At 46.4% G+C, this 20,105-nt stretch overlaps 1 protein-coding gene and 1 non-coding gene across 7 annotated transcripts in view; one reads left to right on the forward strand and one right to left on the reverse strand.

Moving 5' to 3' along the window:
* SRD5A1 (steroid 5 alpha-reductase 1) overlaps nucleotides 1–18,263 on the forward strand; it is a 35,591-nt gene extending 17,328 nt beyond the window's left edge. Inside the window, exons 6-8 of one of the 6 annotated variants that reach the window (XR_014146827.1) lie at nucleotides 2,526–2,648; nucleotides 4,841–8,297; nucleotides 8,886–15,633. The gene's annotated coding sequence lies outside the window, so the exon portion shown is untranslated. The other 5 variants (XR_014146828.1, XR_014146829.1, XR_014146830.1 and 2 more) reach the window with 5 other exon arrangements.
* On the reverse strand, nucleotides 15,687–15,792 carry LOC115941701 (U6 spliceosomal RNA). Its single transcript, XR_004076430.1, has one exon. It is a non-coding gene; the product is annotated as a U6 spliceosomal RNA (small nuclear RNA).
* Nucleotides 18,264–20,105: the final 1,842 nt, after the last annotated feature.

The raw sequence follows: 20,105 nt of genomic DNA on the forward strand, positions 1-20,105 counted from the left end.
CATTCAGCTGCTTTCTCAGCAGGTGTATTTTCAGCTTTTAAGCCTGTGTGTTTCTGCAAAGTGACACTGTTGACATTTTCCTAGAATTATGATCCTAAATGGTCTCCAGCTGTACTTCTTAGGTTTGCTTTGATCTCAATATTTCTAGAAAATTAATTTTTATTGGACATGATGCTTTTTTCTTTTCAACGATTTGGGAGATTTCATGGAAAGGCTTTTGTTCTTTTTCACACGTGTGGATTGTTTGCTGTGAAACAGTCTCTCCTTTGCGGATTTTGACTTTTTCTTTTGCAGCCTCGAGCCTTTTATAACAATACAAGGCCATTCTCTATAGTTGATGCTATTTGCTCTGCAGCTTGTTAATTCAGGGATATTGATCATATTGTTAAAATTCTTTGTAACCGTATTTTTCTTCCGTGTCAAATTTTCCTTGTACTTCTAAGAGGTTTTGCTTTGTGTTTCTTTTTAATATAAATTCAATTAGCCAACATACAGTACATCATTAGTTTCAGATGCATTGTTCAGTAATTCATCAGTTGCATCTAACACCCAGTGCTTTGTGTTTTGATGCTGGCATTCTGCTAAACTTTCTGTCTATCCCTGCTAACAGTTTAAGGTGATCTTCCTGCTGGAGCTGCTCCCCTGGGATCTGGCTTTCATGAAAGAATTATCATTCTGCTGCTTTTATTGGCAAATTCATCCAGCATTTCCTGGCCTTTCCAAGCCTTCAAATGTCATTTGTTTGGTTATCTTTAACAACATGATAAACAGACTTTGCCATTGAATATGTTGGCTCAAATTCTCCCACTAACTGCTATACTAAGATGCTTTTTATCATGTTTTCTGTTTTTATTGTTTGCAACTTCCTTTTTTTTACATTTTCTATAGTGATTTAGAAAGGTATTTAATTAAAAAAAAAAGGCAACATTAGGAATGGTTTTTATGTTTTTTAGAAGTACACTTAAAAGTTCCCAATTCAATATGATGTACTGAACACATGCTTTTACTCCCCCTCCTGATCCTGACCTGCTATAATCACTGCAAGGGAACTGAAGGGCACAGGGCTGGACTGATAAGGCAGGGCAGGGGGCTATGGCAATGGAGAGCCCACAGTGTGCCCTGGGGAAATAGCAGGTCATAATGCCACGGCTGACAGAAGGGAGAGGTGAAACTCGCACCTCAAAATGAAAGCCAACCGAACTTTATACTCAGAGCAGACAATAGTAACCCCTCCCTTCCTGCACCTCACAAACAGCAATAAAACCCAGAAGCTATATATACACCCATTTCTGGGAAAAACACAGTGGGAGTGGGGTCAGGGAAGGAGCAAGGGAGGGGGGTCCTTTCATAAATAAAAATTAGCTATTTGGGGAGAAGCAGAGTAACTAGCTGTTGACATCCCAGAGAAAAACATTGCCCACATTTTGGTTCTTAGGGATCCACCAGTGTAGTAGCTGGTCAGGTTCTGCCTTGTGTCCCACGAGAGCCCAGGCAGGTGTGGTCTCCTCAGGTACAGGCTCCCACTCAGCTTTTCTGGAGCCTTTGCAGCAATATTCACTGATGACCAAGGATCACCAGATACTTAATGAAGTCTACATCATGAAAGAAAAGCAAACGCCTCTGGAGAAACATCACTCCAGAAGCAAAAGGGAAATGTTTTAGAAAAAAAAATATAACATCGGGGAGATTAGGCATCAGCAGGTGCGTGGACAGAGGGTCATGGGGCCCACAATATGACCCAGCAATGTCCAGGAATGGACCACTGGTGTGATTGATAAATTGCTTACCCGGTAAGAATTCTGCATCCAAATACATAAAGAACTCTCAAATTCCAACAGTAAAAATTTTAAAACAATCTTTTTAATGGGCAAAAGATGTGAACAGACCCTTCACCACAGAATACATACAAATGGCAAGTAAACACATGCAAAGATGTTTACCATCTTTGGTCATGAGGGAAACGCCAATCAAACCACAATGAGACACCACTACCTATCTCTCAGAATAACTAGAATTGAAGAAAATGACCAACAGAGGCTTGGCAAGGAGGCAGAGGTTCTGAAACTCACACACATTGCTAGTGGGAACATGCAATGGTGAAAGCATTCTGGCAGTTTCTTTTTTTTTAAAGATTTTATTTATTTATTTGAGAGAGAGAGAGCACATGAGAGGGGGGAGGGTCAGAGGGAGAAGCAGACTCCCTGCTGAGCAGGGAGCCCGATGCGGGACTCGATCCAGGGACTCCAGGATCATGACCTGAGCCGAAGGCAGTCACTTAACCAACCGAGCCACCCAGGCGCCCAAGCGTTCTGGCAGTTTCTTGAAAAGTTAAACATGCACTTGCTATATGATGCAAATATTTCTCTCGTAGGTAATTACCCAAGAGAAGTGAAAGCATATATCTAATCAAAGACTTTTACATGAATGTATGAAGCAGCTTTATTTGCAACAGCCAAAAACTGGAAACAATCCAGTTGTCCATCAGCAGGTGAATGACTAACCATCTGGTGGTTATGTCCATACAGTGGAATACTACTGCACCATAAGAGAGGAATACACTCAACAGCAACAACAAAATGATGGTATCTCAATCACCATGCTGACTGAAAGAAGCGAGACAAAAAAGAGCACAGACTGTATTGTGTAAGGTAAGTATTTGCCTGTGGATGGGAGCGGGGTGGGCAGGGAGGCTTACAGAAAGGCAAGAGGAAACATTTGGGGTTGATGCTCATTACCTCGTTTGTGTGATGGATTCCCATCTGTATGCATCAAATTATACTGTAAATATATGCAGTTCATTGAATGTCTGTTACGCCTCAATGTTTTGAAGACATAAGTTTATTATACCCATACAACAACAGGGCGCAATGAAAACAAAATGATCTGAGAACAGTGAGTCTAGGAAATTAGAAGACAAAAATGTGGTAGAAAAGGTAGAGGGTAAAATGAAGTTGATCCTAGAAAATATAACAAAAGGCCAAGAGCCAAGAGACACAAGATCAATTAAGAGGTCCAACGTCTGACCTGTGGGTGTTACAGAAAACCATTCTCCATATGTGTGTGATGGGGATGATTTTGGACACTTTCTCCACAAAAGCTGATCAGGGGTTTGCTTCACGGTGACCCGTGAGACAAAGTGGGCTCACTAGAACCGCCAGACCTGGTTACCTTTCCGGTGAAGGAAGGCAGCAAGGGGCAGAGTGATTCACGGGAGAATGATACAGTGTTTGCAATTTGAGAGGAAGCACAAAACAATATTTACTATCTGTGGAGAGAGCACATGTGTAGTAAAAGAATGAAAATGTGGACTGGAGACACATTAAGCCCAAGACTGTGGCTATCTTTGAAGACAAGGGGGACGGAGGAGGGAGTCTAGGTGATGTCAGTGTTCTGTGATGGGCATTTCTTCCTGCTGGTTTGAGAAATCTTAAGCAAATATATCAAATCTGTTTTTTCAGATATGACTACACTAGACGGTTATGTTATACTTTGCAGTTCTATGTATTGTTTATTTCTTAACTTAAAAAAAGAAAGAATGTAGAGAGGGACTATGGAGCCTAGACGGAGGAGAGTGAAGCCAGGATATGTAACTCAGAAGGGAGACATGAGGCAACAAGGCAGGCGGGACCCTGGAGAGCCCCCCACACGCACCTGTGGCCTGCCCCTGTATTCCTAGGACAGAGAGTCTTCAACATGTCTCTGTTGTCTTAGTTGTTGTGATTCGGGGCCCAAGGCAGCACAAGGAGTTCTTGAACCCCTCTGCAGCCTGGCGGGGGGTGGGTTGGGGCGAGTTTCATGGGCTAAATATACAGCCCCTGAGACCTGGGGCCCAACGGAGAACTGCAGGGGCAGGTCACTCTGTCAGTGCGTCTCCAGAACAGCCTGTGGCCCACTGTGCTCAGTCTCTCCAGGAGACACGGTGGATCAAAGGCAAAATACAGTTTGGTCCTCAGGAGATCTGTGGGCCGGTGTGGAGACAGATGTACCATGAAAATACAACCTGATGTTTGCATTATGGAAAATTAAAAGGACAGAGCGCCCCCACGTCTGCTCAGGGAGGAGAGAGTATTTCTGTATGATTCGGGGAGAAACACTCTGGGCACAAGTCATACCTGTAGGGGCCAGAAGTGTGGAAGAGCAAGGAGGCTCAACATTTAGTCCCATGTTGGTGAAAATAAAGTGAGAAGGGGGCGTGGTGGGGGGGAGACCAGGATGAAACAGACAGGTGAGGAGCAGAGCAAGAAGGTGCCCACGTGGCAGCTGAAGGATGACAGAAAGACCCCGTCACTCTGGGGTAGCAATGTGGAGAAGTAATGCGGGGGGCGGCGGGGGGCAGCTGCGAGACAGGCAGTGAGTCCAGAGAAGAGGAAATGAGGACCAGAACTAATGAAGTATTGGAGGAGGTGAATATGAACCGCATTTGGGAGTGAGAGTGGAAGGCTGTATTTTTCAACAAGCATAAGATTTGAACAGACCCGTCACTAAAGAAGATACGCCTGTGAAGATAAGCACTTGGAAAAATGTTTAACATTTTTAGTGACAAGGGAAATGAAAATTAAAACCGTAACATACACCACACAGGTGATAGAATGGCTGAAATTAAAAGGCCTGACTGTACTAAGTGCAGGCAAGGACATCCAGCACCAGGAACTGTCACCCTGCTTTGCTGGGGTGGGGGTTTGTGGGGGGGGCGGTGGGTGAAGCAGTGAGGCCGCTTGGGGAAATCTCCAAATTCCAACTTCCTTCTTTTTTCTTCTCTCTCTCTTTTTCTCTTTCCCTTCCTTTCCTTCTCTCATTCTTTCTCTCTCCCTCCCTTTCACTTTTTTTTTTTCATTGTCAGGTATTTAATGCTAATCAAAGCCCCAGTAATTCATGGTCTTACAGTTTTACCATCACTTGATCATGAACCGCAAACGCTGTTGGTCTCCAAAGGGTCATCTACCTACACCCAAGAACATAACATTTTCTTAATCTTTTAACTGTGAGCTTCAAAGTTTAGCTGAATTTCTCTTGAAACTTAGGAAGTTTTAGCCATAAACAATCATTGCATTTAAAAAAAATTTTTTGCATGTTCTTTGAAGAACATTCAGTGTGAATTTAGTAAGTGCACCATTGCAAATTTTAGGAATTACATTTCAGATACTCATCATCCCTGGACTTAAAATTACTGAAAGCTTTGCTTTATTGTCAAAACTCAGAAGTATTTATCCCATGGACTGAATTACAAGTGTGTTATTGGAGGATTTGGAGACAGTTTATCACACACTAAGTATAGACTGTAATACCATAAGAAATTCCAGTTCAAGTTGGCAGGCAAAACATAATTCAGGCTTAAGAGTTCTGTATTTAAAAAGAAAGTAAAATTCAATTTGAATAAATAATAATAATTTCATTAATGAATAAGTATTCTCATTCATAATATAATATTTTATGAATATTATATTTATGAGTAATATTTTTGAGATATATTTGAAAATATTTTTGAAATGTATTGAAAATATGAATATTTTCATTCATAAATTTCATTTATGAAAACATAATAATTTCATTCATGAAATAATGATTTCATTTTCAAAGGCTTGGCCCTGCAAAGAACAGAATGCACACATGAGAACAATTCCTACACTGTTGTCCCACTTGGCTCTTTCTAGAGATGTCAAGCCATGAAGACATTTAATGATTCATAACCCAAGAGATCACAGGCTCCTACATCAGCCAGCTTTGCACAAAGCTCTTTGATGTGAAAAGTTGAAACCTATAAAATTTCATTCAAAATAACGGTAGTCACCAAAATATGAACATTGCCCAGTAACACTCAAAATTCATGAAATTGTATTACTATACTATGTATATATACTGTAGTTACGTATGTGATACTAAGTTACAGTACTTCATTAAATATTGTCACATTTACATCCAACATTTAAGAACTACAGGTTTGCTCAAAGTGGAGGTTCTCCAGGTACAGTGCGAACTGGTTGGACCAAAAAAAAAGCGAATATTATTAACTAAAAATACCATTTTTATTCACAAAATTTTAACCCAATTTTTTTCATTAAAAAAAAAAAAAAAACTAGTCCAAAAGTGGCCTCATCCTATAAAGATGCACCTTTGCTCGACCACAGTGAGAGACGTGACTTCCTCTTTTATTTCCTACGGCCTGCCTCAGGATTCCTCACACCATCACTCTGACACACCAGCACCACGTCTTGGGACACGTTACAGGGACGACACCGTGCGAGACTATCAGACGCATACTCAACACAAGCAGGCGGTTGATTGTTAACATGTTCAGTTGTTCAGATGTTGAATGGTTCTCTGCTAATTATTTATCTAAAACATTGCCATTTCCCCGAGCTATTCCTAGCGGCTGTCCTGAATGGCAGACGCCCCAGAGGGTTCCGTTCAAGAGGGTTGGTCAGCGCCCAGGAGCTGGGCGCCAAGGATCCGAGGTGAGCGCCACATGACCTTGGTGGTTCACACTTCATCCCACTGTCCACCGCAGGCCACCTGAAGACTTAGCAGGGAGCCTGGAATAATGGGCAGGGCGCATGAAACACTTGTTAAATACAGAAAACGACTTCCACTTTGCTTCTCAATGGAGTGAGAAGGCCAAGGTAGAACAGCCCCGTGCTTCGGTGGAAGCCGGGACAGGGCACCAAAGCCCGAGGGTCTGGATCCCGAAGGAAACGTCGTGCAGGGGGTGGTGGCTTTCAGGAGGAGGGTCTGGAGCACCTCTGGCTAGAGGCCCTCCAGTCTGCTGCCAAACACCACTAGCCGGTGTGTTTTCAAACGCGTCACAGTCTTGGAACCCTGTCTCCTTGGTAGCAAGTTAGTGGTACCTGTGGGCAGTGGCCGTCTCGGGGCAGAAGCAACTTCCAGAAGCTACAGCCCCTCCCTAGGCCAGTGTGAGCCCCTACATCTGCCTCTGGGCTGTTACTTGACCCCATTCTCAAAGCTCTGGCTCAACCCTGACTAGCTTCACTGAGGCTGAGATTTGGGGAATCCTCAGGCTATCATGGAGTCCAAGATTGCCAAACAAATCGTGACTTTAGAACCTGTAGTTAAGTGTGAGTCAGTGGTTGCTGGTCCCTCCAGCTTCTTTCTACGCCCATGGGGAGGGCCCACTGCCTTTGTTTTTTCCCGTGTGTGAACATGCGTCCCCCACTCCACTGTGAGCAGCTCTTAGCTAGGATTCAGCGTGGGACCCCGGCCCTGTCCACCAGTGCCCGCCGGGCAGGAGGCTGCTCTGCAGGGAAACAGCTCTGCTGCTGGGGCCACGGCTTCTCTTCGGGGAACCTGTGTTCCAGCCTTAAATGGTCAGGGTGGTGACCCCGGGCCCTCTCTGCCCGGCCGCAGCCCTCCCTTGTTGTTGGGGATCCTCGGGGAAACAGGCACATCCAGGCACCCTGCTCACTGCTCTGCTCCCTTCAGAGCCACCCCTTCGAGTCTGGAGGCCCTTGTGAGCTCCTGCATCCCCACCATGGCCTCCCTTGGCCAAAATTGCCCAGTTGTGGCTGCCCCTGGGCTGGGGGCAGAGGCAAAGCCCTTTCCTACAGTGCTCTCCTGGCTCGTGTGCCCCTCTCCCCACTTGGAGCCAGGGTTTGAGAGCCCCTCCTTCCCCACTTCAGTGTCCCCAGCGTTGGAAGAGGCGGGCTCCCATGTTTGTCCCCTGCAGCCCGGCCTGTCTCCGACCTCAGCCTTGGGATTTGGATGACACCCAGGCTGCAGGGCAGAGGGAGGGGCTGGCCTGGCAGGAAAGGGTTGAAGTCAGGGGGCATTCCGCTGTCTAAACAACCACCACAGGAGCCTGCCTCTTCCAGCTGGGCTTTTGCCCAGTTTTCCCATCTGGCCCTATAGCCTATCCTCCACTGACTCAGAATCCCCTCCGACATCCCTAGGGCTCACTTCTGAAACCTCTCCGCACTTGACTTCGTGGCGTCTGGCACTCTTCCTGGCAGGGACTTCCCTCCCACCTTTTACCTGCTTTTTTCCTAAACCATCTGTGTCCCAGCTTCTCCCTCAGCAAGGCCGCCAGGCACAGCTTCCATCACACACGATCTGGGAACGCTCGGTGGCTGCCAGCTGTGGGAAGAGTATACCCCCTGGCCATCTTGCTCAAATCGGAAATGCACCGAGGCAGAGAACTTCTCGTACCCTCCTCAAAGGACGTTTCGCAGGGTCAGGCATGCCTTCCACACTGTTAAACGAGCGCAGACGGCGCCAAGCAGGGTCAGAGGCGCTTCAGCTGCAGCTGAACCAGTCCCCGCCCAGGTGCCAAGAAAGGCAGGAAACAGGTAAGTAACTAAAATAACAGTGACAAAAATACACACAAGGCCATGTGAAGGGATTAGGACCCTCGGGGTGGCTGAGCCTCCATCCCGGGCCATCGCCGTGGCCAAACCCCGATCAGCGTGCTCCAGCCCCCTCCCGCTGTTGACCTTCTGGGGACACCCTTCCCTGTGTCCTGCCGCAGCGAGCACAAGCTTCGTCCCGGTGCAGTCGTTTTTAAAAAAACCCAGCACCTTCCATCTCTACTGGCTCCAGGGACATTTTCTGCTCTGGGTTCCAAGGCACTGCAGTTTGGATGACTCTGCCACACGGATTCCATCTGGGAATCAGGACCCTACATGACAGCACAGAGAAGAGAAATGCAGGAGGGCCTCAGCTCCTACAGGGAAGCCTCACCCTCCCCTGGCCAGCCTGGAGGGGACGCAGCCCAGTGGATGGAGCCCACCTCCCGGGCACACTTGCAACCTGTGCTCAGACTTGCAGTCACTGCCAGAAGTCGGGAAAAGCACTTTTAGCTCTAAAAGACTCAATTGAGTCACATTTTTATACAATTCAGATTCAAATCCATGGTTTGAATTCCAATTATATTTTAGAACAATTGCAGGGAAAAAAGACATGCAATATGATGCAAAGAGATGGAGAATTCATAAGAGCTTCTAACACGGGTCGTACCTCTTTCTGCCGTTCCTCACTCGGGCTCAGCTGCCTCTCTCCCTGCCCTGATGTCAGCCCTCCCCTTCCCCCGGATCCCTGCCTCGACTTCCACCATGGCCTGACCTGCCGGGTGAGCATGAATCTCAGGGGGCATGAATGAGCTGATCACTAGAGGACACCTCTCCCCAGGCCAGGCCCCAGCTCCAACTTAGTGGAGGACACACAGAGCGGTAGAAATCACTGGGCTGATTCCTGGCTCCACAGTTTCCTACCCCTGTGACCTTGAACAAGTCACCCAAATTTTGTGCCTCCACTTCCTCATTTGCAAAACAAGGATGATAATAGCATTGGGCACCCAACACAAGTGTGAGCATGAAGTGAAATAACATTTGGAAAGCTCTCAGACACTGTCGGGCACATGGATGTATTTAAAAATATTAAAAAATAATGTTGGCTTTATTGGAAGGTATCAATATGGTGCCTTCAGCTCTGCACCCAAATCCTATTGAAAACACCCATTTATGAGAAAGATGCTCTGCTGCCCCATGGTCTTAACTACATTCCTTAAATCCATGAGCACCGTCACCCCCTTGTCTTGTGCTCTGAAAGTGACAATTTTCTATACAGAAGTACAATATTTAATAACTTCAGAAGATGTATTATTGTGGCAGAATGCATCTACAGGGGTCCCCGTGGTCCCTCCTTCCTGGGGTTCACAGTCTCATAGGATCATAGGTATATAATTTATTACATGGAATTGGCTTATGCAGTTATGAAGGCTGAGAAGTCCCACGACCAGCCTCTGCCAAACTGGGACTCAGAAAGTCAGAGGTGTAGTTCCAAAGAGTTTGAGTCCAAAGGCCTGAGAGCCAGGCAAGCCAATAGCAGGAGAGCCTGTCCAAGGGCAGGAGAAGACCCACGTCCCAGCTTGCAAACGGCAGAGAGAAAGACTTCCTTACTCTGCCTTTTGTTCTGCTCTGACCTCTGCTTGATTGGATGAGGCCCACCTGCACTGGGGAGGACAGTCTGCTTTGCTCCGTCCTTCGTTCAAATACTGTCTCACCTAGACACACCCTCATAGACATGCCCAGAATCATGTTTAACCAGATATCTGGGTACTCCATATCCTAGTCCAGTTACCACAGGGAATTAACCATGACATCTCCAGGCAAAGGTTGCAGGAAGGTTGTGATTGTTTTTGCTTTTCTGATATGCAGGATTGCAACACTCACCCAGCTGGTGCTTCCCAGCTGGCTTCTTCCAAGCCACGAATGGAAACCCCCAGTCCCATGCCCACCAGTACTGAACGCTGCCAACAACCGCATGAGCTTAGAAGCAGATCCTTCCCAGTGGAACCTCCGATGGGACCCCAGCCCCACTGACACCTTGTCTGCAGCCTGGAGAGACCCGGGCAGGGGCCCCTGCTCAGCTGTGCCCAGGCTCCTGGGCCCCAGAAGCCCTGAGGTCACAAACGTGCATGGTTTTTCCACCTCTGCGTTTGTGGTCCCACCACGAGGCAGCAACAGACACCTAATGCGATTGTAAAGCATATGATGGTTCGCTTTTTTCAGAAACCACAATTGACCGGGGACGGGAAACTCAAAATGGCTAAGACAAATACATGTGTCGGGATGTCAGTTTTACCTGGCAAGGAACCAGACCTTTCCTATTAGAAGATGCCCTTTGGTCTGTCTCTCTGTCCTAACCCCACCGAGGGTAGAATGCCCTGGTCACCCTGCTCTAGCTGTTCTGGGTCATTTCTTTTTTTTTTTTTAAGATTTAATTTATTTATTTGACAGAGAGAGACACAGCGAGAGAGAGAACACAAGCAGGGGAAGCAGGAGAGGGAGAAGCAGGCTTCCGGCTGAGCAGGGAGCCCAATGTGGGGCTCGATCCCAGGACCCCGGAATCATGACCTGAGCTGAAAAGGCAGATGCTTAACCGACTGAGCCACCCAGGCGCCCCTTTGTTTTGGGTCATTTCAACACCCAATGTGTCAGAAGAAGATAAACAGAATGCTAAGTCAGCAGAACCGCTTCCCTGGACTCCCGGGGCCTCACCGCGGGGTGCTAGGATCTAATGAACACCGTCAGTCAACTGCTCCAGCAGAGACATTGCTGGAAGTAGACCGCTTTCCTGGGGCTTTTTTTTTTTTTTTTTAATGACATTCTCCCCTTTTCCTTGAAGAAAATGGGGCTGGAAAGTCATATTTTTATCCCTGTTGACTAAAGGAATTCAAGGATACTATTTCAGTGTTCACCTTTCATTTATAAAAGCCTCAACACAGTCAAATATATAAACAAAATATTATATTGTTATTTCTTCAATGCCTGGTTCTGCTAAAGCAGTCAGTTTTTCTATAAAATGAACAGATATCTAATGGAGCAGTACAAAATCCCTCCGCAGGGGTGTGTCTAGACATCTGTGGGCAAAAAGACAGGTATCCGTCTGTGGGGCAGAGCATGAAGGCTTAGACACCTTTCACCTGCATTCTGGAAGGATGGTGGGCCTCCTTCTCCCACCAGGGAGGAGACGAGACTGCCCACCTGGCCTGGAGCATAGATGCTTGAGGAAGGGTCTCAGGGAGACCAGACGTCCACACCATCCATGCACTAGTCCTGTAATGAGCATTGTTTCTGCCCCGAGTGGCAGAAGGGGAAGGTGGAACCCACATCCTCCGAAGCCTGATGCAGGCCTCCCAGTAGGAGAAGAGTCCTGCCGTTGGTCGACCCTTTGCCAGAGTACCTCTCTAACTTGACATTTCGTTTAGGAGGATGCTGGAAACCGGGTTGCTTTATGGATCACACTGGAAGAATGGCTTCTTCATTATCTACAAAAGAGCTGGTGAAGAAAGAATGACTGAGATTGTTGAAACTCTATGCTCTGAAGAGAATATTTGGGAAAACTTTGTGTGATGCTCAGAGCTGATTGAAAAGCACCATCAGTGAAGGGTCCTTGGGTCAGACATGAACCCCAGACGACGTGAAAAGACGTGTCACTTCCCCATCTTGCATCTCAGAGCGATGCTCCTCAGAGCTCGGCCAGGATGGGGCTGAGGAGCAAGAAGCTCATGGTTCACGCTGCACAAGTCCAGGTGCGCTAGGAAGAGTCGGGCCTGGATTCCTGGGCATAATGAGTTAAAGAGAAATTTCAGAAGGCTAAGGGTTCATTAATTCCCAGTGCTTGAGGAGGAAAATAATCGAAGTCTCTAGGACCAGTGCTGCCTGCACACGGACTGTTGTGGGATCCCATTAAGGATGGTGGACCAACAGCCACTCAGCTGTCAGGCTGTCCCACGTCGGGGGGTGCACCTGAGAGCACACAGTGTCAATGACCAATGTCCAACTAGAGATTGCACCAGCCAAGTGTCATAGTCAAGCTGGACACCGATACTCCCGGCTGTCATGTTCTTATCTGTAGACGTTCGCCATCCCTGCTGATGTCTGCATGTTATTACTGTCCCCCATGACGGTGAGGACAGGGCCACCCCTCTGTGCGTCCCTCACTGTAGCTGATAGGGTGGTCTTCAGTGTTGCTGTCCTAGGAAGTAGCGGCCTATGGAGAATATGCGGGAGCAAGCTCAGACACTAAACTTCTTCTGTTTGATAGAATTAAAAGCAAGCTGGTTCTGTCAGAGAGATAATGCTTTTCTTTCTCTCTTAAAATCCAGCTGGCCTGGCCTAAATTACATATGTGGGAGGCAGGAATGTAGAAACATCTCAAATCTATTAGTATCTTACTCTTTGCCAAGTATTCAACAGTCTGGATTGGTTACTTTCCTTCCATTGCAAAGCAGCAAAATCTGTTCCCCAAGGATCCATGTGGCTGAGAAAGCTCCATCCCCAACCAGGACCCCCTAAGGAGGGCCCCAATTATTCCCTATTTTAGCGCTGATTGTCTAATTTGAAAACATCTAAAAAAGGAAATGATACTTGGTACTAGTATCCTTCTCCGTCACTTTCGAAAGATGTGTTAAGGGAATGTTTAGCCCAACCAGTCTAGAAACGTATTTCCCTCATAACAATAAACCAGTTCTTTCTGCTTGGAGGAAGAAATGTCTGCATTAGGCCCATGAAGGAAAAAACACCTGGTAACAGGCATATGAAAAAATGCTCCATATCATATGTCATCAGGGAATCGCCAATTAAAACCACCACGAGATGCCACTACACCCCTATTAGAGTAGTCAAGTCCAGAACACTGACGACTCCAAATGCTGGCAAGGATGTGGAGCAGAAGGAACTCTTGTACATCGCTGGGGGGAAGGCAACGTGATCACTTTGGGAGGCAGCGTGACAGTTTCTTACAGAATTAAACTCACTTTTAACCAAACGATCCGACATGTGTACTCACCTGATTGAAATGAGTTGAACATTTATTTATGTCCACACGAAAGCCTGCACACGAATGTCCATAGCAGCTTTACTTACAATTGCCAAAACTTAGACGCAACCAAGATGTCTTCCAATAGGCGAGTGGATAAAGAAACCGTGGCCCATCCAGACAGTGTGGTATTATTCCGAGCTAAAAAGAAATGAGCTATGAAGCCGCAAACAGACCAGGAAGAAACTTGAAGGCATATCGCTCAGTGAAAGGAGCCAATCCGAAAAGGCCACATGCTATATGATCCCAACTACATGACATTCTGGATGCGGCAGAACTATGAAGACAGTAAAAAGATCAGAGGTTGCCAGGGGTTGGGGTCAGGGGAAGGGATGAACAGGTGGAGCACAAAGGATTTTTAGGACAGGGAAACTACTCTGTACGGTACTAGAATGATGGATACATCATTATGCATTTGTCAAACCCATACAGGTTACAACACCAAGAGTGACCACTAATGTAAACCATGGACTTCAGTTAAGAATAATGTATTATTGGGGCGCCTGGGTGGCTCAGTGGTTAAGCATCCACCTTCGGCTCAGGTCATGATCCCAGGGTCCTGGGATCGAGCCCCGCATTGGGTTACCTGCTCCGCGGGAAGCCTGCTTCTCTCACTCCCACTCCCCCTGCTTGTGTTCCTTCTCTCGCTGTGTCTCTCTCTCTGTCAAATAAATAAATAAAATCTTAAAAAAAAAAGAAAGAATAATGTATTATTATAATAATATTATTATTTCATTATAATCATTTCTTTTTATTTGTCATTTAAATATTAATCTATTTTATTCAATTTAAATGCTATTTATATTTCACTCTATTTGAATTATTACTGTATTATTAAAATCTCCAATTATTCCAAATGCAGCATGCTAACGGAAGATGTTAATATTAGGGAAACCATGTCCGGGGAGAGAAAGGTAGATGGGAACCCTACTGTCCACTCAATTTCTGATGCTCTGATTTTCATGGGGCTGTGTTCCAGTGCCCTTCTGTTAAAGGCGGCCAGGAAAGCGGCCAGGTGACTCCGTGAGCTCTTCAGAGAGCCCTCGTGCTGGACAGACTTCTCAAAGGCAGGTGTGTGAACTCCAACCAGGGGCCAGCTTCCCAGGAGTCGATTCCAGGACGAGTGTGCCACCCATTTGCACAGCTAGTCCCTTCTGCAAACCAGACACTGTGGAGGGAGAGTTAAGGGGAGGTGGGACGTCCCACGTGGCCGCAGCTAGCTCAGGTGGCACTTTGGGGCAAGTTATAAAAAGGGGCCCGTCTTCAAGACACTTCACATCTACCTGTCAGAAAATTGTCACAACGTGCTGATTGTTTCAGAACAAGACACTTGCACCTGCTAGAAGACTGTTTAGAGAAATACTAGCCTGTACTCTTCACACCTCTGAGGGCGTCCCCTAAATGTGATGCCCCAACACAGCCACCACCCATCAGCTCCTGGCACATTCTTCCTGGTGATGGGCTCCCTGGATGACAGACCAGGACCCTGAGAAGCTTCCTTCTCCTCATTCACACACCCCAGCTTAGGAGCAAGAGACATTTGAGATGATGGTCAGAATCCCTTTGTGCAGCCTCATCAGGGGCCCTTTGTTTCTTAGATTAAAGCAAACAAATGGGCTATTCTTCCATATTTCTGTGTATTTCAATCAGTTATTTGGACTCCGTTCTGCCTGACTAGGAAGGTTTTCTACCTTGAGCTCCTTAAATAGAGAAGTCTTGGGGCACAGTCCTAAATCTCCAGGGGACAGACTCCCCTCCAATACTGAGTGGCAACTTGAATCCTGAGAACGTCCAGTAGCGTATCTTATGGGCTTTTTTTTTTTCTTTTCCATATTATAAGTAACAATTTAGTTCAGGACAAGAGATACTATTCAAAGAAATATAAATAATAGCCTCTACTGGGAGCTTTCATTGTGTTGAGGCTAATCCGTTGGGAAATGCAAAATTACCAAGTGAATGCCAAGAAAGAGAAGGGGAAACAAGTTGCCCACTTAAATAAATAAAAAAGAACATGATATTACATTCATTTTTATTAGAAAATATGTCTTATGATAGCCTCCAATTTTTCCCATTACATTCATTTTTATTAGAAAATATGTCTTATGATAGCCTCCAATTTTTCCCTTTCTACTAGAGAAACCCCATCCTGCTCTACAAGGAGGAACAGCCTCTCAACATTTTCTCCTAGCCTGGCCTCCCTCTGGTCTCCTCGTTCTCTTGACAAGCACTCAGCACCTGCGTGTGCCAGGCTCAGGTGCTACGGAGATGTATACAGGACATTTCTTTCCTTCTTTCTTTCTTTCTTTCTTTCTTTCTTTCTTTCTTTCTTTCTTTCTTTCTTTCTTTCTTTCTTTCTTTTTAACACGGAACGCTTCACGAATTTGCATGTCATCCTTGCATGGGGCCTCGCTCATCTTCTCTGTGTCATTCCTGTTTTAGTACATGCGCTGCCGAAGCGAGCACTACGGGACAGTTCTTAACCTCAAGGCACTCCTTACCTGGCGAGTCTACAGACAATAAAATAATTTTTAATCAAAGTGGCAGGTGCAAATTATGTACAAGACACAGTGTCAGTGGAAGGGAAATGCCTGATTCTGCAGAGATATCAGGTGACATTTCGGGCCAGTCTTTGTGCCAGAAATAATTCTAATTATTTTCAACCATTTAATTATCTTCCTGGACACCCAGGTGGATGACCTTAACCATCCCTTTGTACCTGAGGCCATAAGACTAATTCCAACTGGCGGAATGCAGGCAGATGTGATGTATGACACATCCAGGCTGGCCCATAAAATATCTTGGACACCTGATCCTTTCCTCTCTTCTCCTGTGGCAAGTTGGAGCCCCATACTGGAAACAGCAGCATCCCAAGATGGAAGGCTCTGGATCACTGAGTCATTGTCTGAAGGAGGGTGCCCTACCTGGAAAATCCTCAGTGGATATGGGGAAGGTGGGAAATGAATTTATTTTGTGGAGCCACTGGAATTGGGGGTTGTTTGCAACAACTAGCATGATTTATTGAATGCTATGGAAAGTGGTATCTTGCAGGAAGTTGCTACTGTAACAACTATGTGGCCATTTTCTTAGCAGTTGGGCAGGAGGCGAGGAAGACACATGGCTCGCTGGTGGCCGAACATCGATGCTATGTATTGACAAAACATGGCAAGATGGCTGTCTGCGGGGACTTGGAAGGCAGACCCCATCACTGCAGGCTCATAGGAGGAGTCCTTGGAAAATGGAATATTAGAAAGGTGTTTTAATTGGAAGTGGATCTGTTTGGAAAGGCAATATAAGAAAGAGATGAGCTCAGGAAGTAATTGGCTGTTTTGTAAGCAGAAAATGAAAGGTAATAGGGTCCAGAAATTCAGGGCCTTGTAGGGTTGCAAAAGGTAACCTGCTTCTAGTCCCCAACCAGTAAGTATGGGAATAAAAAATAATTTGAACTCGTTAAGTGCTGGTGAACTTTCTAAGTCCATAAAGTGACCCAGGGTCAACGTGTGAGTAAGCGCACGGACCTCCCACTCACCCCGGTGGCCTCAGACAGCTGCTGTTAAGTTGAGAGACAGATTCACAGCAGTGAGGAGGCAGGGAAATGAAGTAGGTTGCAGAATGACATCCAAGAAAGGGGTATGGTTACTGGTACAAATAGATCAGAAGTCACTATGTTTTTGAGACGACTGCACTGCCAAGAATACCATGAGTCGGGACCCAAAAAATCCTTCAATTGTTTGGGACTTAATAAACTTTGAGGCCCCAGTCTTTGCTAAACAGGAAGTGAGCTCCCAAAGTTGTGTTGCCAACAGGAGAATGCACTCCCCGAAGCCCATTCTTACGTGGCCTTGCAAAATAAGGAGGAAGGAGGAGCCCCCAGAAGGTGAGGTCTGTCACTGTGGGGTCTCAGCATCCAGAGCAGAGAAAATCACCACACCCGTCCTGCAGGACTAAAGTACATCTATGGGCTAGTGATGGGTATGAGACTTCCCTACTTCCTTTTTCCAAGAGGGAGGGGTCCATGCAGTTCCCCGGCCCCGATCCACCACTATTGATTGGATATCAGGGAAACCAGTGACAAATCAAGTATCCCTCAGGTCACAGGAGACCAGACCAAAAGCGCTGCCCCTGTTCTTCACGGAGAGGCCAGATCCATTCAGAGATCCTGGGCCCGGAGTTGGCTACTGTTACTGAACGGGTGTGCACGTTCTCTCTCGGGAAGAGTGTGAGCAAGCTGTAGCATGTGGGAAGAAAAAGAAAGCTGATGACCAAAAGGGTGGCCAGCAGCGGAGACAATGGTCTAACTTGAATACCCTGCCTCATTTCCCTCCTGGGATACAGGAAACGGCATTTCCCTCTCTCCTGCATCTGGATTCGCTCTGACCAATGTAACATGGGCAGCAATGATGCGAGCCTGTGTGGCTTGTGCTATTTAAAGAAACAACGAAACCTTCCACACATACTTCTCCTCTTTCTTCTTTTCTGTGCTGATCTTAGAGGCCACGAGGTGGGGACAGCAGTGTCCTAAGATGTCCCTACCACGTGAAGGAGAGCTCAGGAGAGCCACCCAACCGGGAACATCCACACAGGACTCGAGTAAGTGAGAGTGAATTGCTATTATGTTGAGGCACTGAGGCTTAGCCTTACGTGCCTAAATAATACTATCTGGAGTACTGATTAGGAGTTCACATGGTAGATAAGGGGAAGGAAACAGGGTATTCAGCTATAGTGAGGACAGAGGCTGAAGCGTGTTCATCGGCGGGGGCCTGTGTTGGAGGTCATGAAAGACAAGACTGAGGATCTGTCATAAGCTGGAGGAGACGAAGGACACAACAAATTAAACACAATATGGGATCCTGGACTGTAAAAGGACGTTTGAGGAAAAACTGGTATAATTTCACAAGATCTATAGTTTAGTGTTGATTTCCTGGTTTGACAATTGCATGAAGAGTCCCCAGGTTGGAGTCCATTATCACTGGAACAGGGCCACCATGCCCGAAGGGCATATGGGAACTCTTCACAATTTTGCAACTTTTCTATGATCCTCTAAACCTATGACAAAGAATTAAAAAATACATTGCAGGACAGGGCATCAGACTGAACAGCTAAGCAGGAATTCAGGAGTTCTGTCAAAAGGGCCTCTGGCAAGAGGTGGTGGGGGTGGGACAGCTGGTAAGATAAGTAAGGCAGGCAGAGGAGGCAAATGGAACCCCCAGCCATCCACACAGATATTCTGTCAACGGCTCAGACTCGGATACCAGATGCACATGAACGTGGATGGGTCCTGACTCAAATGGATGTCAAGGGTGACTTGATACTCAGTCTCAGAGATTGAGCTGTCGCTTCATCCATCTTTTTCTGTTCAGCCAAGATTCATCCTTGGAGCTGAGGCATGGGTATGCCTGGAGGTGGAGAACAGCGAAACAAGTAGGGAAAAGAGGTTATCTCCAGCCAAAAAAAAGAGGCTATTTCCAGTTGAGAGACACTCAAGATTCAGTATTCTAATGCCTAGAACCCAAACTTTCCATTATGGACATGGTGCTACCTGACCCAGCAAGTTGGGGTGAGTGTATCTGCTTCATCATCAGGTGGGGTTGCATCTGTATCTCTGGCCCCCAGCAGGTACAGAACGCACAAGCGAGTTGCACAAGCACGTGGTTCAGAGGCTGACACGTGTGCTGGCTATGTTGCCTCTTTTTCCTTGTGGGGAGTTCTTCGTGTCTCGTTGACTGGGGGAGAAAACCCTTGTGTGCTTTATGGATGGTCTTGCACAACACGGAAGAGCCAACTGGGGGTGGTTTACTGCAGCATATCAACCCCATCAGGAAAGTTCCAGGAAGACCATACTGGAGGGAGAACTCCCCAAAAGCCAGAGGGCCAAGCAGTTCATTAGCTCTTCCACTCTGTCGGGACTGAGAATGACGAGGACAGATCTACACTCGGTGATGGGGGGCAGCTACTGATTTTTGCGGTTGCTCAGAGACTTACAAGGTGCTGGACTGGGAGATCGGTAACAAGGAGGTGGGAGGGAGAGGTACATGCACGGTCCTCTCAGCATTTTATGTGAAATCTTTGGATTTCCAAATGTAACCAATTTAGAAGTCTCATAAACACTGCACAGCCCAAACAGTGCATGTCCTTGGGCTTAACGTCAGCCTTGGGACACTTGTAAATTATAAAAACAAAATTGAACAAAACAAGTGTTAGAGACCTGCCATGTTCCTGCACTTCCCAACAAATCGGGACAAACAAAAAATCAGAGATGAAAGGAGAAATGTGTAAGTCTCTTCATTTTGGGCTCCAGAGATTGAGGTTGGGAATTCAGGTGAGCAGAGGATGCTGGGCAATGTCCTTCATTATCACTGGAACAGGGCCACCACGCCCGACTATATCGAGGACACGATACATGTCGGATTTCTGTGACGTCAGATGCAGCCCGAACTCACTATTCACATTATGTCTACAAAGCTGCACCACACACCAAATTAGCGAATCCTGAACCGTGGCTCCTAAAGAAGATGCAGGGTTAGTTTCCTCTGAGTCTCTTGTCATAACATTTTCATCAGCCAATCGATATATAATTCTGTTTTATTGTTAATTAATGAATTATTGAAGACACCTTATTTAATGTATATAATTGATCAGTTAACATTGGATTCACTGTCAATAGCACTACAGCGTATGCCTGAACCTGCACCTTCTCTGTAGGGGACATCACAGCCTTCTTGCCCTCAGAATCACTAGACAGCACGTGGACACTGTTTGAGCCACTTGAAATCGGGAAA

This window comes from Leptonychotes weddellii, chromosome 7 (genome assembly GCF_054177405.1).
Source record: "Leptonychotes weddellii isolate Sample4059 chromosome 7, ASM5417740v2, whole genome shotgun sequence".
NCBI classification, from domain to species: domain Eukaryota; kingdom Metazoa; phylum Chordata; class Mammalia; order Carnivora; family Phocidae; genus Leptonychotes; species Leptonychotes weddellii.